We start from the raw sequence: 22,216 nt of genomic DNA, 5'->3' as shown, positions 1-22,216 counted from the left end.
AACAAAACTCTATGTACCAAAGCAACTGTTTGATGTGATGAGTTGACATCTAACATCCAAAAAGGCGCCTCTCTCAAACTAAATTAAACGTTGTCCCTGCAAATGTAAACAAAATCAAGTACAGTGTATGCAAGATTCTGTTTAACACCCCTTTGTAGGTTGCGTAGTTTTAATAAACATTTTTTGAGGAAGGAAAATAAGGCTTTTGGCCTGCTCTGTTAAATGTTACGCTCAGAACTGATGGGACACTTAAGCAGAGGTATTTGTAGCCTATATTATTCAGCAGTGGGAATTTAATTTCATACTGCTGTAATATTTGTCTTTATGTACTGTATGTGAAGTCACACCACTGGTAACCTTGGGGTAGCAATACACTTTGACTTGATGAAACCTCGGTCAATTGTGTAATGCATTTGGATAAGCACTAGTAGATGTTGTTGTACGTTGCCTACGTGGTTTATCAGAGTGCGGATATATGGCTTCCTTTGAAAAGCATAAACGGACAAAATGGTTTTGACAATGGTCATCCACCAGTCTCCTTTCGTGTCATATGTAAAACATTATGACGTACGTAATTCCACTCATGTCCCTTCAGTGCTACTGTACTTGTGTAATCATGCGCACTTTTGAGTCTATGTTGTGTTGTTCTACTCACTTGTCCACACACTAGATCTTTGGCCTGTTCACATTCTTGTGCAATTGAAAGCAATGTCATATCACCCAATCACAATCCAATCAACTGGTTTGGACTGGAGAATGGAATGTACCATTAATCATGAATCAAGTCAAAAACTCATCTGCCGTATATTTAAGATTTCACTCATCATTGTTTGCTGGTAATAATCCCTAATCTTGCATGCCTTTCAACATAATTGTGGTGATGGAACCAATAGAATACGCTAACCCTTGTTTGCTAATACTCAAGCAACTTCATCTTTTTTTTTTTTTTAGCCCTAAAAGCATGTTGTGGCTTTGCTGTATACATATTACAGATCCGCTTTAAGTGTATCTACTACTGTACTGTAATCGGCCGCAATGTTTTCCTTATGTAGTTGTTTTATTCCGCCAGCTCTGTATACAATGTCATCCTGAAGGGATAATGCATTTTTTTTCAAATTCCCAAATTTGGCCACAGAGGGATTTCCTCTTGGAGCAAACAATGTTCGGCATCCCAGAAAAGGGAAAGCAGGGGATGATCTTGAAGAACAGTTGTCAGCTGGCGGAAACGATCTGTGCTGTTATGACTTGATTTGACCATTTACTAGTGATGGGAGAATGAAGTTTAACATTTCCTTCATGAACCACTTGTTGTATTTCTTGACATGTCTATATATGGCCTTGTTGGTTTGACTAAAGGAATGTTAAGTGTACTTTAATCCCAATTTTGAACAGAGCTCCAATTTAGAGGAGTCAAAAAATACGACACCTGGCTCATGAAGCAAATTTGAAGCTTTATTTTCATATTAGTACTATTTACACCCCAAACGGTTTAACACATTCAAATATATTACCTGTTTCTCTGAGCGTGGAGTCATCAAGGTCAATAGATTCATTTTAAAACACTAATTGAAACGCGATTACCTACTGTATTTATTTCATGGCAAGCTTTCAGCTGGAAAAAAAAATCTGGTTGTATGTTTTATCCAAGATGGAGAAAACGCTCTCCCTATTTACAGTACATTGACTAAATTCATTCCCATTGTTCAAGCGTTTGTGTACTTGGCAGAATTGAGTAACACACATTTTCACTGACTTTTATTAATTTAGTACAGTTGAAAGCTAGCAAGTAGCTATGCAACACGCGGCATATAAAGCACGGGTGTCAAACTCAAGGCCCGGGGGCCAGATACGGCCCGCCACATCATTTTACGTGGCCCGCGAAGACAAATTGTGCATCAAATTTTTGTGTCATTACTAGAATTGCAAATTGTCTTCACTTTTAATAATATCTTTTTTAAATATTTGACCAATTTTTACTCGTATGATTTGAAAACGAGTTATTTGTCAGTTTGTTTTGTAGCTTTTACTGTATATAATATGAGGTGCTCATACGTTTATTTGGGTTGGCCCTCCGAAAGAAGCTATGACTACAATGCGGCCCGCGAAAAAAACGAGTTTGACACCCCTGATATAAAATATACATATGTATTGCTGTATTGTGTGTGTTACATGACATGCTTTTGGTCTTTTCTCTGATAGGAATGTGATACCAAGCAAACTGAGAGCAGCTGTTGAGCCTTACATAGGTGAGAGGGTAAGTACAACACTTTAAAAATAATTATGTTTGAATTGTATGTATACCAAAATAAATAATATAAAATCAATATCTATTAAATAAAATGTCATCTGTGTTACATGCAAAGTTCAAATGATCTGTAAACATATGCTCTACATAAATGTACATAATTGTGATTCCTGAGTCAGGTTCAATGAGCTCATTATAGTTTAAATCCAAAATCTAATCCAAATTAATAGAACACGTTTTCAGAATCCTTTGTTGATCCCAAATGCTTGCGCTTACAGAATACAAAATTAAACTGTGCAAATCAATATTCTGTAGAGTGTTTGTACTGTACTGTCTGTATTTTCTGCTAGAAGGAAAACGTTCAAAAGCTTATTCAGGACTCGTACAATGTTTTACCACAAGGGGGCGGTGGTATGGCATCAATGAAATTCGTTTAGATATTAAGTAGATGTTAACAACTATTAGATAAATAGGTTTGCATGTTTTTAATCCCAAATAAGTCTTCATAATCAGTCACATTTTGTCTTTGGTGAAAAATGTTTTTTGAACTTTGAATATAAAATATGTAGTATGATTGTGTGTTACTATATTAAATGAGATTTACCAGATTTTAGAACTGTCCAACTGTGAATAATTGATAGCGGTAATCGACAAAATAGAATAATGAAATGAGACCATGGCATTGACCAGTCTTGTGATTTACCTCTTTAAAAACATGTAAAACAAAGACACATTTTCACAAAGTGAAAATAGAATGAAATGATGTCTAAATGATTTAACATTTAAACAGAATATACGGTTTGTAAAACAAAGACAAATTTTCACAAAGTGAAAATACAATGAAATGATGTCTGAATGATTTAACATTTAAACAGAATATACGGCGACAGCAATATTTGCTCAAGGAGCTTTAAATGTTTTTTTTTTAAATTTACATGAACACGGTTTGTTCGGGGATCAATATTGACCTTGGCCAAGAATATCCTTCTGATAATTGGTCTCATTATATTTGCACTCCAAATCTTGTCAAGCTGAATAAATGCTGTCGTCTTTTTAAGTGACTGTTGAGTAAAGGTTTACTCTTTCTCAATAGCTCACTACTGGAATGGGCGTTATGATTTATGAGCTGTATTACAAATGCTGGAAGCAGCTACTGTCAGGGGAGGGGACTGACATATTTAGTTTTGATTCACTATTTGCTTGTGTGTAACTTCAACTTGATTTACATTGCATGTCCAAATGCCCAAGTTTGATTTTATGCCCAGAATCCAATTTTGTTGACTGTTTATTTACATTTCCAGTGACACGTGGATGTCATTACATCGCCTCCGCAAGTTGTCAACACCGGCTAGTGACTAAACAACAATACACGAATATTAAATGTTACAGTTGTAATTGATGACTACTTAAGCGGTTAGCACGCGTGCCTCACAGCTCCGAGATGACACATGCAAATCTCGGCTGTGACCTGCTTGTACAGAATTGGCATGTTCTTCCTCAAGATTCAATTTGCTTTACTTGTCTTTTAGAACCATGCCTTTCTTGCTATACACAGTATGATGTCATGCATGGTTCTGTATTTTTGTGTGACTTTAGAGGTGTTCGCTCTGTAGATTCTGTTGAAATATCAAATTGTACAAAACCTCTCGGCATTTATCTCAAGAGATTCTATTCTACTACTTTTTGTTTTGCTTACATGTGCCTAAAATTTAGGCCCTAAATCATGTCGGTGACATCCAGAAGCTTCTTTGGGATGACTATGGTCTGTACAGGTTTGCTTCATACCCATGCAGTGATGTGTGCTGTCGTGGAAAAGATGTTAGCCTGTAATTGATGTCTATCTGTGCTCTTGCATGTGTTTACATGTGTTTATTGACATACCACTGGCACATAATCAGGCGGTCTGAGTCATGCCAAAATTTCATTGTCAGTAAAGTCAGGATAAAGAAAAATCCATTCTCAAGGTCAGTGTTCTGTACAACATAGTAAATAATTGGGGATGAGCGTGCTCCACAACCTTTAGGTCAGTGGTCTTACGCCAGATGAAACGGCAGGTGTTCAACACAACATGTATGTATGTATGTATGCATGCGCCTGCTGCATCTCGTCTCTCTGGGCCACATCATACATGTGTGTACATCTCAACATGGACCACCCAAAGCTTTTGAGGACTTAACAATAACAGGCCCACTTACTTCAAGCGATATGGCTTTGGTTCAGTCAGCGGTGGATGGGCTGGACAACATGCTTCCATATCACAGCAACACCAGCCGCCACTTTGTTTAGCGTACTTGTCACGCTTGTGATCCAGTGTATTTATCTACTTTTGCGTGAGCAGAGTTATACCGTGGCAGCTTTGTATTCAGTCTTTTAGCCATTCATGTAAGCCATCATAGGAATCAAAAGATTTCCCCGGGTTTTTCTTTGACAGTGGCTTGATTGCAAAACGTGCTGCTCCTTTACCATTTGAAAAACAATTTTGTGTAAACAAATTCCTCTGGTTAGACATCACTCTCATTTTTGTGACCCTTTATTTTGCGATCTGTTTTTCCTCCTTGTGAGCACAAATGTACTGTGGTACTGGTAATTAATATGATAATATGTGTGCTGGCATGATTTTTTTCCAGACATCATTGTGAGCCATGTTAAATTGAGGCCTGACTGAGGTTTGTGCTGGAAACAGTGAGGAGAAGCCTAGTACAGTATGTCTCTGTCTGTGGCTGGCTTAAGTGGCAAAATAACATTTGTGTTTTTGTACGGAATACACATTAGCAAACTTCAGCACAAAGTATATATCCAGATAACCAAGTGGATATTTATCTTTGCTCACCTTGGTGTATGTTTGCTCTTTGTCGAAGAGCGCCGATTCGACGAACCACAGAAGCCGGTTTATTTGAGCTGCATAGCGTGACAGAAGTGTACTAATGCACTTAATTCAAACTCAATTTCAACACCAAGCTTCTTACCCATTTGACATGTTTTATTCTTCCAATGTGTTTCTCAACACCCGAACCTAACTGCTTATGCGCAAGGGTCTCAATTATGGCGTTAAATCCTCAGCACAGTGTCTTGTTAGTGTACCAGTAATCCTGTTTGTGAGGTAGAAAAGGTTGGTTCCGTTAAAATACGTTAAAACGGACAGGCACAGGCTTCCCCAGATGTCTGATAAGAGCAATGGACCGCCGTATGAGCTTCGGTGGGTGGTACGCCATGAGCCCACCTGCTCATGCTGTTTGGAAACAATCAACACAAATACGGCTCTTAAATTTGAGGTGGATGGGGACAATGTAATAAAACTGACATTAAGTTTTAGTGCTTTGCACTTTTGGGTCAAGGGAACATACTTTCAGGCCAACAATAATGTCCATGACACAGCTGATAACTCAGCATGTAGGAGAAAGAATAGCAAAACACTGGGATCCAGCTGTGAGGTATGCATATTCCATATGATTTCAATATGTAAACTTTAATTACTATAGGCCCCATAAAATGCTTTTTCCCCGTCCACAATTGACAACAGAGCTTTGATCTTGAGATTTAGTGTGCGGTCTACTATTCTGGATCATGCACACAGATGTGGCCCTTCATATCGATTTTGTATGAGATGCTGGTTGTTGCCATGTAGAAGGTCATCTTTGATCATATTAGATATGGCTGTTATGGGAGGGCTCTTGCTTTGTTTCATAAGACCTCGCCATCGGTTTTCCCCCATATTTCTCATTCAGATGGATGCTATCAGTCAAAATGTTCATAGATTTTAGTAATGAAATAGCCCAGCTCTGCATAAATTGGCCTGCCTGTGTGATGAATTGTACCCATATCTGGCCCGACAGTGACTATTTTAATCGCTAGTGATTACAGTCTGTCTGCAATTAAAAGGTGGAAATTACCATTTTCTTTCTGTGGGAACTATTCTATCTGAGCACACAGCCTCCTCTCTTCTTGGGTTGCTAATCTGGACTCCGTGTTGCTTATGTTTTACTTGGTTGACTTCTCTGCTCGCTCTGCACGACAAATTTTTCATTAGCTATGAATTGCACTGATTCATTTCACAAAATCACAGCATTCATGTGGGGAAAAAAAATGCATTTTGATTCGTTAGCAGTTTATCCATGCTGAGACGCTTGTGTCTAAATTCAGGAGCTGCATCATTGGGTGTATATGAGTGCTGCTGCAGGAAGATTCAATACAGCTCATCATGGCAGGCCTCGCCATCACTGTTTCTAAGTCTACATAATTTCCACACGTCCAATAGGAGGAGAAGCAGTATGATGTTGTTGTTGTTTTTTTTTGCCTAATGTCAAAGGTTAAGCTTTGTGGGATCTCAAAACCATAACATTTCAACAAATGTTGAAAGACTCATTGTACACGACAGCTTTGCCTTTAGGCCTGCAGGGCTTTGGTTTGGCAGCTTTTCCTTTTTCCTGTTGCTCTTCGACTTTGCCAGTTTAGTAATCGCTCATCCGCTTGTAGTGCAAGGTCAGAGGAAGGCTGGAGACTGTGCCATCTGAACTAGGGTGAGAATCTGGTTACACCCATATAGACTGACAATGACACTATAAGGGCAATTTAGATTTAGTGAACCTATTATACATAGTTTGAGATGAATGGAAGCCAAATTACCTGAGGAGATCCCAAGTTCTTTGCTTGGCAGACTGCAGAATTTTGTACAAAATGTGTCCACAAGGGGGTGGACATTCAGCACACATGTACTGAGTGCACTCTTAGAGGGACGACTGTGATTGCAGATCCCTCTGCAGAATCTCTCTGGATACATGCACAGTTTTGTCTTAAATGTCATTCAGCTTGCTTCGGTTTATCTCAAAACTGCCACTCTTGAAATTTCTAATCTTTAAAAGAACTGATTTTTCAATAATTCTGTACAATAGCAGACTTGTATTTAGAAAAATCTGATGGCCATTGGCTACTGGCTCCATTGTCATGTCCTTTTCACCTTATTTAAATCAGTATTGTCAGTATATCATTTTGGATTCCTCCTGATCACAGGGGCACAATAATAGAGTTCACAACAACAATTCTAAAGGCCATAACTGACAGAGAACCCAAAAGATTATTCTTTTCATTTTGCGGCATTAAAGATGATGGGCCCAAAGTGAGATATTTTTTTTTCACAGGGGCCCCATATTCCTGATGGTTCCCATGACTGCAAATATACACATTCCAGAAAATGGGAACGGTTTCCCTTACACTTAAGTCTGAGCAGTTTTGACAAGAGTAGCAAAATATCTCCTTTTCTTAGCCCAACATGCAGATACATATATATAAATTATATCCAGTATTGTATATTAAACAGCCACTGGGAAATTTAGTAAAGTGCACACACAATTCAATTAATTAAAAACTCAAGTGCTCAGTTGACTGGAATGTCCATTTGAACTTCCACTCCTATAAAGAGCAGCAGTGCTTAATATGTTGGGGGACACCTGGGATCATCCATCATTATTTTTGCACACTCCGTCACACCCTTCCAGTGTTATTGATGCATTGAGTTTGATCCAAAAATATTGTTTTGCTATTGTATTTGGAACTGCAGCTTGTCCAACTGTCCCACTGTTAGTCCATTGTCACACGTTCCAGCATTCCAACTTCTCCCTCAAGGGGATTTTGTTTTGGGGCTTGTATTGGCAGGATTAAAGTTTGTATTGGCAGGAATGTTTGGCAGTACATTGGACTATGAGTTCAAATAGGGGACGTGCCTTGAAGTGTATTAAGGTAGGCTGTTTATTTTCTTAAAAATAATTGGCTAAAGAGCTAGACTGACAGGGCTTATATCCAGGGGCAGTCAGTCAAGATAAATGATGTGCACGAAGGCCATGAATGATACATAGGATTTCCTTTTTACTTATCATGTATCAAATATGGAAAAGGGGCGGACAGTATGTTTGACCCTTCCCCTCGCTAAATTCCGAATGATTCATCTTTCAGGTATGTAAATACGCCAATGTACGTTACAGTTAGTATGTAGGTGGCAAAAGATGCGTGGTCGTGTTTGCATTGTCAGGTTAAGACATACTTGTGGTGCTTGTTTTTAATACGTCTAAATAATCCGCCTCGAAATCCGTTTGAACTTGCTGAACCCTCATGCTCCAGTGATTCGCCGTTTGAGAAACCTCGCCCCTTTCTAACTCGCTCAGCATTAGCATTCCTTAATAATGTCACTTGGGTCTAAAATCAATTGTTTTTATAGACATCTGGAGTGTGATGATGCACATCTTATTAGCCCTGTTAAATGCAAAGTGAATGGATTTGTTTCATCTGATCACAGTTTACCTCGCTTGTGTACATATCGCTTTATAGCACACAATAAGTGTGTTTTCTTCTGACCTCATTAGGCAAGGATGATGCTAGCTTGGAATGGAGCTGTGTTCCAGTCACTCAGTATTCACATTTACAGCTGCTTTGAAGGTCACCAGTGTACACTGGGTGTTGCTTGACCTTGACTGGGGTGTGTTAAACTACTCAGAGTTGTTGTTGACATATGAGACCAGAGGGAAGTTATGAAGGAGTGAGGTGAAAGGGAAAGCCTTAAAAGATGGACAACTGAATTTGGAGAAAGTTTGAAATCAAGAACTGCAAAAGAAGGTCTTGCTGGCCCAGGTCAGAATTAGCTTGAATATGAGTCATCATTATTTAATGAATATTGGCAATGCAAAGACAGAATTCATAGTTTCTTTTAGTATGCAAAGGACCCGCTCGGTCTCTGTTATACTCTTCTCAAGATGGAATTTGGCTGGAATTGGTTGCTCTTGAAGATCCAGTCATTCCATGGCTATCTGGGAGAATCCTGATGATGTTGACAGATTGCAGATGATTACAGCACAGCTAAAGTTAGTACGTCAGATTTGCAGACAGTCTTGTAAGCCCATTCTGAGTCTCATTGGACAAATCAAAATCATTAAATGGTAACATTATGATATAGTGTAGAATGTGGAGATGCATTCCGTTTTTATTTTCAAATATTTTGATTAAAAAAAAAAAAATAATTCTGCCATTGCAGTCGAGATGAAATTATTCAGCATCAAGTTCATAAGGGATTCTTAAAGATGATTTGTTTATATACTTTTGGAAAAGTGTTACCCATCACCATTTTGAGAGTATTGATATTTCTGTAAAATCATATTTTAACAATTCCTTATCATTTTTACCCTTATTTGCTTTTGATACCCTTTCTGACTTAACTTTAAATGATATTGACTTTCTATAACACCTTGAAAAACATGTTCAAATAACAGGAATTGTCACGCTCGTATATAATTTAAAACCCAAAAACTTGAGAAAACCCAGACATTGCACGAATCAGAATCAGACGAATCAGGATCACGCTACTTCAAAGAAGATTTGCACAAAGCTATCCCCAGTTATTTTTACTTCAGACAAAGTATTCAGCATTCAAGTTTCCAGAAGAAATTTTCCAAAATGAATGAGAGCAGTGACATTAATCTTGGTTGCATTGTTCTGTAACCATTGTGGCTTTGGCCGCAGAGAGAAATGTAGTCTTGCACTGACATCATTGTTAAGGACAATTAATTTGGAAGTGACAACAACCAAGTTTTGTTTCATAAGCAATCTGCAATGTTACCCACATGAAGCTCTAAATCTTAGCCATTGCTGCCAGTTCTAAATTGTTGGTTGACACAAAACAGGGACAACCATTTAATTTCGCTCTTATGTGCAGAAAGGATTTATGCAGATGCTTCAAGTTGAATACAATTCAAAATTAAAACCAAATAAAATGTTAAAACCGGGATCTAAATCGGTTGTGATATGCATTCAACTGAATATCTTCATCTTTTGACAAAACCTTTTGTCTTTTGTGGGTGAATGCTATTGACATTTTGTTGTTTGGAACATGGGGAAAAAAATACACATGCACATACAAACACACCATCTTCTCCTGATTTTGAACATCTGAGACAAGTTTGTCATAATATGTTAAATAGCAGAGGTGGACATCATCCGTCTATGCCTGAGTTTCCGTCCCCGAACCACATGGGCCCCGCCTGTCCCTCTCGTCAGCGGGAGCCAATCGGCGTTGAGAACATAATTTCCTCTTGGCCTACATGTTTTTTGAGATACTCTAAATGTCCTTTTCACTATTCTGTCATTATTTTAGCTACCGTCTACTGAGAATTTATGGGGCTGATGTCATTTGACACCCATATTTTTAGCCACTCTTCATTCAGCTTTATTTTAGATGGTGATGTAATGTAGAAATTCCCAGATTAAGTCCACTGAACGTTTTCACTAAAAGATGTGCATGCTGTTGCCAACAGGTGTAAAAGTTGTGGAGACCACCGTATTTAAGAGGATTGTGCGCTTTATATTACTCTAATGGTTTTTGCACCATGGAAAATTTGGTGAGAGCCATGCAAGAGCGAAATGATGGTTGAAGAGCTCAAATTGGAAGTCTTCGTGGAATTATCGCAGGGAAGCCAGCAGCCGCATAAAAGCAGTGTTTTGTTTGCCTTAACCCGCTCATGTCAGCCCTTAGATCAGGGGTGTCAAACCATTTTCATCGCGGGCCACTTTGCAGTTATGGCTTCCCTCAGAGGGCCGTTATGACGGTGCCATTGAATAAATGCTTCATCGTCTCATCGGATTATTGCATATACACAACAAATTGATGGATGGATAGTTTTGAAAACAGCAATAAGAGTTTGTTCAATTATTGCTCAAATTCCTGTAAAAGTGTAACAAAAAATCAACAAAATAAAAAACGTGAATATTTATTACACATGCCATTTTGAAATGTTGGTACAGATTTTAGCAAGGATAGTGGAAGTTTGCTTTCTGGGCGGCATAAAATGGTATGGCGGGCCTGATCTGGCAGTTTGACACTGTGTCTTAGATCATGCAGAAGCTCAACAAGTGCATCGGTCAAAAGTCGCTATGTTGTGATACGTTTTTGCATCCCAAAACGACCTCTTATTCTATCCTGAACTTGGCTCACACTTTTTGCGTGCTAGTTTGCACCTGCCTTTTGACCACAAAATTAGTCATCCCAATTAATCTCAAATTTGATAAATCACAGTGCACATGCTAAATTAAGCTATTTGCATAGACTCGTTCCAGGATGCACAAGATGAACGGCAATATTGCTGGTTTTGGCTCACATATCCTGGCAGCAACCGGTTAAGAAATCTTCTTGCACATCTGTTTGCGTGAGCACTCAAGTTTACACCTGTTTTTGCATGTGTCAACCAATGGTAAATCAGACCCATTGTGTAACTCATTCTGTCATAATATGTTCCCATTAATTGACATGCATTTCTCTGCAATTATCTTTAGAGGGGAAAATGGGAGGAAACCAAAGTTGACATAATGTGAATTACTTGTTTCTGTTGGCTTTAGGCTCCACTTTGTTTTGGAAGAAGCCAAGCTAGTTTTGATAAGGACAAGTACTGAACTTCAAAAAAAAGTTTCGTCTGTCACATTCACTACAAAAAAGGAGTTAGCATTTTTCATCAAGCAAATGGACAAGACTTCGATCAACACAAAACTCAACGGCACTCTTCCTTTTCCTTTGATTAAGAATCGAGCCATATCCTTCAAATTGTTGATGGCTGCAGTTATTTCTTGCTGTTACGACATCAAAACGGAAACATGTCCATTGAAGTTTGACAAACAAAAGCACGATTTGGATTTAAATATTGAAAAACCCAGTGTAGTTGTTCCAGTGAAACAAATCAAATGTCATGATGAGACCATTTCCTACCAACCAACCTTTTCATTTCATGAATTTTTGTTGTGTTGAATTCATAACACATGTGCTTTTTGAAGTTCTAATAACTCAAAGTACATAAAATCAGGTGATCTGACTAATGTGCAGCAGACCGGTATGATATGATTTACTGTCAGCATGTCGCCCCGCCATATCATATGGACACCTCCGAGTCCGTTCACTGAGAAAACAGCATCAGCATCAGGAATCTTTTATCCAGCACACATGTTCAGTATGTGGCTCATTACCTTTTACCTTCCTTTCTTTTCACTTTATGGAATGTTGCCCAAAAATAGCACATTTCAAAGCTGCGCTAGTTTGATTTTAAAGTATTAAGTATGTGTGTATGTGTAGTGTTGATGTAAGCACATATTCTCAATAGTGTGTTCTGTCGCCTGTGTCAATAGACAGTAACATTGACATCAGCTACAGTAACAGCCTGCAGCAAAATGAAGAAAATCAGGACTTGTAAGTATCAAAGTCAGGGTGTGTTTTCATTTGGTTTGGACGATGTTCAGTTCATATCTGTCACAAAGGAAACACTTGCTTTATCTGTTGCAGAACCCCGACCCAGTCATTCCAAGTTTTATCTTCAAGTCACATGATATGGGGATGTTGTTTTATTTTCAGACTCTTATATAACAGAGGGCATATGGAGTGAATCAATGTTCATTGTGCCTTACAGTATTAATTTAGATTTTCTTGACTTGCAATTTCACATAAATTGTGAGAAAAAAAAAGTTGCAGTGTCTCAAGCATTGTCATCATTTTGTCATTGTTACGGGCGTCTCTCTGGGCCCCCTTCAGTTCAGGGAAGTAAGCACTTGCTTGGGTTGCCTACCCTGTTGTTGTGACCCATTACAACCCTTTCCATTACAAGGACAGTAAAATTAATAATGATGGTTATTTTTTTCCATTGTTGATCAAGTACAATAAATGAGGTCGAATGTTACGGAGAAATGGTTGTCCCAGTCTCACTGCACTTTCAACATATGCCTGTTGAGTGACTTTAAGGGATCTTCAGTATCAGAGGAGCATCCATGAGACCAGCTGATGCATCAGACTTTGAAGATTTTGACATGCAATGCAATAACACGGCTTTTTCCTTGATGTTGCTATTCCAGTTCTGTTTGGAGTGTTGGGGTTCTGCACATGGAAGTGATTACCCTGGGGCACACGAGTGCTTTTCCATAGAGAGAAAGGGGCCTTGAGACCATCCATGTATTTTACCTGGGGTCTAACTTGTCCCTGAAGTCCCCTGTATCCTCCGTGGAGAGGAAGGAAGTGTTTCCATTTGCAGCTATGCATGAAGTGTGTGAAACCCAGAGGACCAAAACAATCTATGGTCTTGGAAGAAAAACAAAACAAGAAATGATAATACGATACAAATAAGAACCATGTCGTACAATACTGTTTTCTGTTTGTTTGTTGCACAAAGCCAGATTCCGATGAATTTGGAATTCATAATTATCATTAATTTTCAAAATGCAGAACGTTAATATTATTATTACTTTTTTGAATAGTCGCTCATTTTGAACTCAATGGCTGCACTGTTCCAATATAAGACAGATCAGGGGCAACAGAAGACTGGGAAAACTGAGAAACAATCACAAAATGCCTGTTTGGAATATTGGAGTGGCATGATTGGGTATAAATGGAGCATGCCTGAAAGGTGAGGTTAGCCACTTTGTGAACCATCATGTGAGCAGATTGTTCAACAGATTAATTACATTTCGGGATTCCATCATCCATGGTGCAGAATATCAAAAGATTCAGAGAATCTGAAAAAAATCTCTGCACGTATGTGACAAGGCCAAAAACCAGCTTTGAACACTTTGAACAAAAACACTTCAGAAAACTAATTTTAGTTAACACAGTTTGTCGCTTTGTATACAAATGCAAGTAAAAATTCCACCGTGCCAAGTGAAAGTCAAATCTAAACCAACAACTAGGCTTCTCTGGACCTTAGCTCGGCTAAGATGGATAGCTGCAGAGGAAAAGTGTGCTGTGGTCTGACGAGTCCATTCTTCAAATTGTTCCTGGAAGTCATTGACGTCGTGTCCTCCAAGCCAATGACGAAAAGGAGCATGCGCATTGATATCAGTGCAAACTTCTCAAGCCAGAATGTGTGAGTGTATAAGGATATGTTAGTGCCAGTTTGTGACTAATTCTCACATCTGCGAAGGCACCAGTAATGTTGAAAGGTACATGCAGGTTTTGGAGCAACATATGCTGCCATCTAAGCAAGCATTATTTTCATGGATGCCTCTGCTTATTTCAGCAGGACAATATTTTGCACATTTAACCCGTTTTGCACGTGTTACAACAGCGTGGCTTTGTAGTTGAAGAATGCAAGTACGAGAATGGCTTGCAAGCAGTCCAAACCTGTCTCCCATTGAAAATGTGGTTCAAATTATCATGCTTAAAATAGCGACTGAAAATGTACATCGAGCAAGAATGGGAATGAATTTCACATACAGACAATTAGTGTCCTAATTCCCCAAACAATCGATGAGTGATGTTGAAGGAAAGGTGATGGTGAACAAGTCCTTGTGGCAAAAGTAAGAAACACATCTTTATTCTCTCACTGACTGCCAACAAGTAAGTCAAGACACAAGTGAACAAGGGAACAAAAGACAATTTTACGTAAGAAAGAACATACGCATCAACCCGCTGCCAATTATGCTTGCTGGGTGAAAGGCCTGCTCCTAATGTCCGCCACAACCCTGTCCCAACTTTTTTTGGAGCGTGTTGCAGGCATCAAATTCAAAACAAGTTAATATTAAAAAACAACAACAAAAGAAAATAGATTTGATCTATTTTATCTGACAACGATCTGCAAATTACTGTCATCGTTTTTTATTTACATTGTGCGCAACGTCGCAAATCCATTCAAATTGAGATTTGTAAGGACATTACACCTAAATCCATTCCACGTGTTGCCACATTGGATTATTGTCCACCCTTTCCCCAGTTGGTACTTGACTATCTACATACAGATTGCCAATTCAATTCTGCCTGGTTGTTGAAATTGGTGGTCCGGCTTCACTGAGCATGTAGTGAGCGAAGGGGAGCCAGAGAAAGCTCATCTGGACTCCATCAATGCTTGGTAAATCGAGCCTACATGGAGCTATTGAGCCAGACCTAAGCTCCCACACACGATCACAGAGAGTCAGACAATGGCTCCAGATTCAAAATGACGCACACGTTGTCATTATCTCAAATCAAGTGCAAAACTGCGAATCTGTTCAAAGATGGCTGTAAACACTCTCAATGTTGGGCTTGTTGTAGCTGAAAACGTGAGTTGAATTCAAAAGATGTTTTGCTATTTGGATCCCCTTGAATATAAAATACTTCGTGAATATCTCATAAATCATTTTATCGTCTGCCGTCCATAACTCCTTTGGCCACATACAAAAGGGTGTTAGTACGACTGTCTCTACGGGTCTAGTCGACAAATAATTATGAAAGTTTGTTTTATATTGACAGCTAGAGGTATGAGCTATGGACAGTTTTTCTTTTTTTATTCAGATATGGACAGTTTTTTTTAATATCCTGATAACGATATACTGTGTCTTCCAACAGTATTTTTCTTTAAACTCAGAACCTTTCTGATACGTCACAGCACTGGTAGTGACAGTGTTCAGTTTTAACACATTACTGAGAATGACAACACTGAAAACTATCAAGATGAGCATGGTAAAACGTGATGAATTAAGAATTAAGTTAAAAAGTCAGAGCCCACATAAAGGGAGCAACTTTGGTTATTTTCACCATCTGTGAGATTTTACTTCAGTTTGAACTGAAAGGTTCTACATATTATCACATTGTACCTCTCTGTGAACCTAAAACACATCACCCATTTAAAATACATTGCGTGTGCAAGTAATAGCGGTTTTCATAGTAGTATATGCAGTACGTCAGAGAAAAAAAAAGTTCTTTCGCAAAGTGGCCACTTCAGTAATAGTCATCATTTACAGACGAATGACTCGTTACACCCTTATTGCAGAGCAAAATATTTAATTTAAAAGGAGCAGTAAATTGGAGTCATTTAAAATAATGTCTTGCTTCATCCCATTCACTCTACGTGCAAAGTGATAAGTGTCTGAAATCCACCCCATAATTTGGGCAACTAAATCATCTTAAGTGCGCCACAAGCTTCTGTACCTCACCACATTCCTGTGCCACCCAGAGTCCAAATTACTGTAAACGAAACCAAAGTCACACCATGGAAACAGAACAATGTCAGTTTGGACAGGAAATAATTTATTTCAAAATGAATGAGTTTCTCTTATTATAGAGAGGCTCTACTCCCGTTTCTTATTTATTTATTTATTTATTTATTTATTTAATTCATTTATTTATTTATTTAATTCATTTATTTATTTATTTGCTGACTTACCACTTACATATTTGCCACAAGTACTTTTAGCCAGTCATTCATTAGTGTGCCGTGATCGATTCCCTTGTGGCTGAAACGTCAATATGTACAGTAATAGTGACGGGCAAGACTATTAAACGCTCTTCCGTTAGATGGCGGAAGGTACACTTAACTTGTTGCCGTTCATACAACAGAATAAGAACGTATAGTGTGAAACCTGGACCTGTTTATTTGAACATTATCGACAATATGTCATTAGTTCGGTAGACAAATGTAGAATATGTGCATGTGTCCACTTGATTTCATATTTTAATAATACCTGCCGTCTCCTTTTACATACCTGAGTGATATTTATCAGTCTCAAATTTCATTGTCTTTGCTCTCAGAAATACCTGGGAGGCCCAGCAACAGTTTTTACCCAACATATAATGTCCGTAAAACACCACAACAGCAGCACCCAATGTCTGGTATTATGTCCATATAAAAGTCACCACATATTTAAGTTGACTAGAATGTATTTTAGCAAGGCAGTTTGCGCAAACATCAGAACGGCATTGTCCATCCTATTGGGCAGCTGTTACACTTTCTCTTATCGACCCACCTCTAATTCCACTTCCTTGGTCCAGGGTGAAGAGTAGAGGTGATGATGGGCCAGAGAGTTCACCACTAGGTATCTCTTACAGGTCTCACTTTGAATAGGGGTTTGTTCCCTGACATCTCAGTCTCTCATCACCACCCCATCAATCCCCTACATCTGTGACCATCCCCCACAGAGACAGGCCCCCATTTAGTCCCAGAACGGTTCATACTTCCCCACAGGTCCAGGTCTCTCACAGTGTGAAAGCATTCTGACAGCCTCGATTATCTATTTATGGCTGTTTATGGCAAACATATTGAAATACCATGTGTACTGCCCAAGAGGATGAGACCATCCCCCTTCATATCCATAATTGAGGCCTTCTTTTATGCTTTCATCCCCACCGAGGTTCCCTGACCCAGTAAACGCCTGCAGGATCAAGGTCCCCTTTGGGAATAGAGGTGGATGTTATCATAGCAGTCCTGCCCAAGTGAAAGTATGCCAATTAGCATAGCTGGAAAATTTTGTTTTGCTAGTCGTCCCCACAAAACCCCTTTCCTGATTGCTGGTGATCCAGAAGCATGTGTGAATGTGTATACTGTATGTATTCACTTTGCACGCACGCAGGTGCGCATGCACGCACGCACGCACATACATACACACGCACACACACACACATTTTAAGTTTCAGACAGGTTTATTGGGTGTTTGCACTGGAGAATCAACATGAGCTTGGATGACCATTTGTGTGTTTTTCCTGCTGTCTCCTGTGGGAAAAGCAGGTATATTAGACGCACATTTAGAATTTATTTTACTGACAGCCTGGGACATTGGGCTGAATTGTGACACGCACATTGCAATATTCAGTCCAGAGAATTCAAACGACAGGCAAATTATGTCACACTTTAAAGAGCTCGTATGTAATCTGCGAATGTATGAATTAGGCTTTGCAGCTGTATCTGTTTTCCGTGTTTTGCGTTCTTAGTGTGCAGGCAGCATATGTAAAAGGATGAAAGTTAGCCTGTGTTTTGATGTGTTTGTATCACTGCCAACTGGAGCTGGGCCAGATAAACACCCATTTGTAACAACTGCAGTCATTTTCACGCCACATGCTTGTGAGTGTTGTTTTTTTAATTATCCAGATTGTCCAGCCAACATTTAACTGTTGTCTTTCATTACAGTGACAATGACACAATACGGGAAGAAGCAAATCCAAAGTCTAATATTTAAGATAAAAACTAACCATATGCTTAATACATTATGGATTGAGTGGGTAAATATACAATGCTCTATATACAGTAAATGGTTGCGTCAACAGCTTTATCCTTAGTTGGCCATAGATTGCAAATGAGAATTTTAGGAGGCAGTGCAAAAGTGGAATAAAGTGCTTGGGGCCTAAATGTAAAAGTGGTGTGTGCAGTAAAACTAACACTGCTCATCACCCTTCAAAACAACATCCTCACTAAGAAACGTGGAGGTGGCAACATCATGCCGTGGGGATGCTTTTCTTCAACAGGGAAGTGGATGCTGGCCAGTCCTGTAAGAAAAAAGGTTGCAGAAGGCAGGTGATTCATCTTCCAGTTCCAATGACCTGAAACGTATAAAGCCCGAGTTATGGCTTACGGTGTAATGGAATGGTTTAGATCAGGGGTCTCAAACTCGTGGCCCGCAAGACGAATGTGTCTTTTTGGGAGCACATAGTACTTGTGTGAAAATCTCTTTTCTACCTTGAACTTCAATAAGTCCAAGTACAGGTCCAGACTTACTGATGAGCATCTTCAAGCCCTACTGAGGGTCTCAACTGCTTCCTTCCTCACGCCAAATGTGGCTCAGTTATGTGAGAGGAAGCGTTGCCAGGTCTCTAGGAATAAGTCATGTTCAGAACAATCTTAAAGTTGTGGTTTAATTTTGATAACCGGGGTGAAAAGGTTTTTATTCGAGCTTAAAAAAAAAACAATGCGGCACAGCCTCACCCCAAACTCTACCTCGAGTGGCCCCCAGGTAAATTGAGTTTGAAACATCTGGTTTAGATCAAATCTAAGACAATTCTCTTGTTAAGAGTGGGCAGAAGAAGAAAGAGGAATTGGCAAAAATTCAATGAATTTCAATGTCCCGATGTGCAAAGCTGGTAGCATTGCCCCAAAAAGATTCTTTATTCTTTTATTTTCTCGTCCTTGTGAGTGGCAGCCTCCCAGCAGTGTTCTCTCTTTTCTCTTTATTTCCTTCTTTCCTCCTTTCTCTTTCCACTCGGCGATGCTGGTGCCTTCCATCACACCTCGCTGTGTGCGGATCGGGTCGGCAAGGGCAGATATTTTTCCTGTGCCTGGCAGCCGGGATGTCTGTCTGTCTGTCTGTCTGTCTGTCTGTCTGTCTGTCTGTCTGTCTGTCTTCTCTCTATAAATATCTCCTGCAATTACTAATTACGGTACTTTTTATCTATTTTCGAGAAATGCATAGCCTTCTCTGACGAGCTGGCAATGTGGCAATTTCCCATGTTAGTTGAGAAAGTCTTAGATTTAGTGTACAATTCTTTAGTAAATTTACTTTGGCGGAATTGACTTGAATAATGAAGTGAATTTGTTTCAGTTTTGTGTGGCGATACAGTGTACAGTATGAACAGAAATTTTGTATGTAAAACTTCCCATTTTCTCACATTCCCGTCCCCTCACACTGGTTTAAGATGATTGATTGGCGTGGCAAGTTTTCAAAATTGTACAGTACCTCGCAGCACTTCCACTTTTAAACATTTGACAGTTCACAATGCACTATAAATTTAGCCAACCACAAAGCCTAACCTCACACAATGCACTGAAACTGAAAAGCATTGTTTTTGACACAAGGCACGTTCTTTAACACTGGATCTTAAGCCAGTCTTACCGCAATACCAAATACTTGTACTTCCCTCTGGAATAGCGTACTGTACATTCCTGCATCTCATAGCCAAGCACACCCTGTCCTATAACAAAAATGATTTTCCACTATTTACTCTGACTGAACAGTCCTTGGATAACAACAGTTAAACACTGAAGCAATATGCAAATGGGATACAATGTGTCTTCAATCATAAATTTTGGGATACGGTCACTTTCTAGGCTAAGATGTAATGAAAAATCACTGGATGCTAATAGTTATGTACCGCTGATGATTTGATCGATTGTCCTTGGTGCATTGTTTTACAAAGCATATTTATTCATATTCATTTTTTGCTTTAATATTTTAAGGCCCATTTTTTTAAAAGGAGAGGAATGATTTAAATACTGTAGAGCAAAGAAAAATAGTCACTCCAAAGCATTAGATATGAAACAGTCTTGTTGTCTGAGCCCTGAGCAACTGTAATTGTGATGTCATTTTCAGTGGACAGCAAGTGGCAAAATGACCGCCCATGCTGGTGTAACGTGAATGATCACATTACACAAACGCAATGTTAATCAGAACGGTGTTTATAGCCTAATGGGTGCGCATACAAAATATTATTGTAAAGTAAATTTGGATGGTTAACTTCCCCTTGGCCATTTTGGCGTCTCTTTACTTGGTCTTGGAGCCAGTATTCATTATGTATGACTAACAGTCTAATAATCTGCATAATGATACAGAAGTGTGGATTTAATTACTTAATTAGAAACAACAATTCAAATATGAATATATATTATAAATATTATTATTAGATTATTGTAGATTATAAAGATTATCATCTATGTCAAGATCATTGCAGAATTTTTTTGAATCATTTTAAGGGGATTTGATTGTTCTCATGGCTCAACAACAATAACTGAGTCTTCATTGACTTTAAAGTGTAGGCAACCTTTCAAACTCTCTGAACTGATTTCCCACGAGTTTGCGTGTGTCGTTGGAGTTTCATGTAGAAGGTTAGAAAAGAAAAACTGGAATTAATAAAGGGTTTTGTTTATTGAGATACGTCCTGCCAGTGCCATCCCAACACTCCCGATCATGTCTTTTATTCTTTGCTGTATATAAAACTGTGACTGACACCAAACATTCTAATGGTTTATATCCTTGTTTTATTGAAGGGTGTTTGAAGTACAATATAGTGTTATTATTATTCTCATTACTATTTTTATATGATGTCATATAGCCACATACTGTTTATATTGCTTTGCCCGTTTCCATTCTGTATGTTTGAATGTATTTTGTGGCTATGTGAGAAAACATTGGCTTGTGGTTTCACATTTAGCAAGCAGTTTAAGGATCTTCATCAAAATGCTGAAGACTGGAGTAAATTTTGCCGAAATGTTTTCATTTCACTCTTCATCTTAGAGTAAGGATAAGGTGGGAGCAAGTCTTTACTGTTTTGGCGTCTGACTGCATACTATCTTGAGGAAAACGTGGAGATTGGTTGTATGAGATCCAAGATGGCGGCGCCCCTGTTGGCCGCGGCCGCTACGGGTCTCAGCATTCGACGAGGATATTCAAAAAATATGTCGCCTAGGACACTACAAACAACTCAAAGTTTAGTTTATCCATCCAGTAGATTAGCGTATGATCGCCAGCGCCTGCTGGAGGTACGGTCATCGAGTGTTTTCGGACACGTAGCCACAACTACCCTAGTCTGTTTGCGTAGCCTCGGAGTGCTCAGGGCGCTAGCCCCAGGAGCTCACGACGCAGCGGGCTCGCCGGGCAGCACACGCCGGAGGAGGAGTAAGCGTAGGCGGTGTGACCGGCGGCGAAAGCGCGGCTGTCGAGGTGGGCTAACGGCTAAGCTGAGAGCTAACCCCTACAAACCGCCGCTTCCATCCATCTTCCTCTCCAACGTCCGCTCGCTGGATAATAAAATGGACCATCTAAAACTGGAACTCTCTTCAAAGAGGGAAGTTAGAAACTGCTGCGCTCTCATCCTGACGGAGACATGGCTGAACTCATCAATGCCGGACAACGCCGTTAGCCTGGAGGGGCTCGCTACATTCCGCGCCGACAGAAACAGCGAGCTAAGCGGTAAATCCCGAGGAGGTGGGCTGTGTGTCTACATCAACAACAACTGGTGCAAAAATGCTAGATCTGTCGCCAGCTTCTGCTCTTCGGACATCGAGCTTTTGACTGTGAACTGCAGACCCTTCTACCTGCCCAGGGAGTTTACTGTTGTTAGCATCACGGCTGTGTACGTGCCTCCTAGCGCTAACACTAAAGAGGCCATGAGGGTTCTCTACCGGACAATTAGTGAGCTGCAATCCACGCACACAGAGGGGGTTTTCATCATTGCTGGGGACTTCAACCAGGCTAGCATGAAGACTATTCTCCCTCATTTTTACCAACACG

General features: G+C 39.4%; 1 protein-coding gene across 2 annotated transcripts in view; it reads left to right on the top strand.

Moving 5' to 3' along the window:
• The window catches only part of LOC119124258 (zinc finger protein 469), a 167,291-nt gene that overhangs the window by 8,463 nt on the left and 136,612 nt on the right, over nt 1-22,216 (top strand). For both annotated transcript variants that reach the window (XM_037253996.1, XM_037253994.1), the window contains exon 2: nt 2,200-2,254. The gene's annotated coding sequence lies outside the window, so the exon portion shown is untranslated. The remainder of the gene's footprint in view (nt 1-2,199; nt 2,255-22,216) is intronic.

This window comes from Syngnathus acus, chromosome 6 (genome assembly GCF_901709675.1).
Source record: "Syngnathus acus chromosome 6, fSynAcu1.2, whole genome shotgun sequence".
NCBI lineage: Eukaryota > Metazoa > Chordata > Actinopteri > Syngnathiformes > Syngnathidae > Syngnathus > Syngnathus acus.
The sequence above is the reverse complement of the archived record's forward strand: the minus strand, read 5'-3'. Positions and strand labels throughout refer to the sequence as shown.